Source organism: Gossypium hirsutum, chromosome A13, assembly GCF_007990345.1.
Source record: "Gossypium hirsutum isolate 1008001.06 chromosome A13, Gossypium_hirsutum_v2.1, whole genome shotgun sequence".
In the NCBI taxonomy this organism is placed as follows: domain Eukaryota; kingdom Viridiplantae; phylum Streptophyta; class Magnoliopsida; order Malvales; family Malvaceae; genus Gossypium; species Gossypium hirsutum.
Window position 1 is genome coordinate 89,751,582 of NC_053436.1, and position 2,549 is coordinate 89,754,130.

At 33.5% G+C, this 2,549-nt stretch overlaps 1 long non-coding RNA gene across 1 annotated transcript; it reads right to left on the bottom strand.

Annotated features, from left to right (window-relative positions):
• Window positions 1–617: 617 nt before the first annotated feature.
• Window positions 618–2,005, bottom strand: LOC121212257 (uncharacterized). Its single transcript, XR_005907420.1, has 2 exons — window positions 828–2,005; window positions 618–745 (listed from the first exon to the last, which is right to left on the bottom strand). It is a non-coding gene; the product is annotated as an uncharacterized lncRNA (long non-coding RNA).
• Window positions 2,006–2,549: the final 544 nt, after the last annotated feature.

The following is a 2,549-nucleotide window of genomic DNA, read 5'->3' on the forward strand; positions in this document are numbered from 1 at the left end:
ACGAGGGTCTTGGTTTCAAAATATGAGTCAGTTCAATATCACATTATTAGCCAAGCAAGGGTGGCACCTTATTAATTATCCGAATTCATTAGTAGTTAGGGTACTCAAGGCTAAATACTATCCGTATGTAGATTTTAATAACGCTCAGTTAGGGATCTACCTTTTCTTACCTGGAAGAACGTGTGGGTTGCTAATTGATTGTTAAAGAATGGACTGCGTTGGAAGGTTGGAAAGGGTGATGGGATCTCGATCTAGGAGGACCGCTGGATTCTAGAAAAGGAACCTGATAAGTGGAACAATAGAAACTTCTGCGAAGGGCCTCAGTTAGTCTCAGAATTAATTGACCCAAATACCAGAACATGGAAGACAAATATTGTTAGTAGTACCTTCATGAGATTGCTCAACAAATTATGCAGATTCCTCTTACGGAAAGTCCTTATAACAACCTTCAAGTGTGGAAAGGAGAATCATCTGGAGAATTTACTGTTAGAAGCGCCTACAAACTATTACAAGAAACTAGTTTGGATCCTAGTTATTATTTTATATAGGCTGACTCAAAGAAACTCTACAAAAAACTTTGGAATCTAGGACTACCCTCAAAAATACTGATTACAATATGGAGAATAACATGGAACTATATTCCAACTTTTGCAAATCTAAAATACAAGCGAGTGATTAATAGTGCTTTATGTCCTCGATGTGAGAACGGAGAAGAAGTACAGTGTGCATGTTTTCTAGCAATGCCCTGTAACAACGGAGATTTGGCAGAAGTTAGAGGTCTCATGGGTTATTACCAGAACGGTTTAAAATATCTGGGAATGGATTACCTAGATATTTCAGAATAGTTCTTATCAACAGTGTCGCTTGCTCTGTTGCGGTTTGGGGATCATATGGAGCTCAAGAAATAAACTCGTGCATGAAAGGAAGATAGAGTCAGAAGGAGAAATTTCACAGAATATCGGAAGATATATGGCTGAAATTGAGGGATTAGAAGAAAAGAAGTTTACCTCTTCCATGGGTATCAGGAGCAACCTTCTAGATGCAAACACCAAGGCAACGATTCAGTTTGACACAACATTTGACGACAGAAGTCACAAATCAGCATCGGGCTTAGTGGTTTGGAGCTGGACGGGAGAACTCCTTGCATTAAAGACAGTGGGAAACGTAAACGTTCCGTCTCCATTTGCAGCAGAGGCTTACGCAGGCTTGCAAGCTGTTCAGTTAGGGATCTCGATGGCCCTTCCTTCAATAACGGTTATGGGAGACTCTCGAACAGTTATCAAAAAATGCCAGTCAAAGAACTTGGACAAATCAACCATCGGTGCAATAATTAGAGATATTCAAAGTAGTATGACTCGTTTTCAAGAAATAAAATTCCAGTTCATCAAAAGAATGAGGAACGTACCAGAGAAGGGCGGATCTAACTTAGCACCATTCGCACCAGGAGGGAAGATGGAGAAGCAGCGCAGATTGAGATTTGCTTGTGGTAAATGAAATGTAACAGATAGCTTAATATGGAATATGGAGCGACTATCGACAACACAGAGGAGACGAAGATGTGAAAGGACGATAGGGAAAAGGAGTCTAGCTGTGTCTTTGGAATCGGCTAGTTTCATTACAAAAAGTTTCCTTTTATTGTTTTCAATCAGATGGCAGGCTTTTATTAGGGTTATTTTATTTGTTTTATTTTGAAACTAATGACTAAAGCCGAAAGCTAGTCTAATGCTTCATACCCCTAAACCAAAAGAATTAGGCCATTTATTGGATAGTTAGTCTAGTGTGTCATAGGCCTGAACCAAAATAACTAGACTTTTTATTTGATTTTATTCTTTTCATTATTAATAAATCTAGCCGATTTTTTTTTTTAAAAAATAGCATACTTTCAATATTTTTTTTTGACTGTTATGTTAAAAGAAATGATAAATTATGTCAATAATCACTTAACTATGTATAAGTTATTGTTTTGGTTACTTAACTGTAAAAAATTATAATTTGGTCATTAACAATTTTGAGATTTTCTTTTTCACTCAACCATAAAGGAACTAAGGCACTTTTTTAATTGGCAAAATAATAAATTTAGTCCTCAATTTTTATATTTTCTATTAATTTAGCTTGATTTTATGCAACAATTACAAAAAAAAATTAAATTTCTTTTTGAATTTTAAATTTCTAAAATTTATACAGAAAAATAGCATATAAATATGTAAAAATAAGATATACATAAAAATTGATTAATTTTAAAAAATAAAAAAGTTTTAAAATTAAAAAATATATAATTTTTTTAAAAAAAATCTAAACTTTCCAACATCAAAGGAAACTATATATATATATATTTGAAAAACAATCGTTCTCTGCTCCCAATCACTCTTCTGCTAACACCAAAGAAAAAAACGAAAAGGAAGAAATGTATCTATTAACTTTTATTTGATTTATTATTTTAATAATAATTAATTATATGAATCGATTGAAAGAAGTTTTGAATTATTTGAGATATTTTCCACATTTAATCATCATAATTGAATCAAGTGGATTTAAAATTGTCCAAGTGG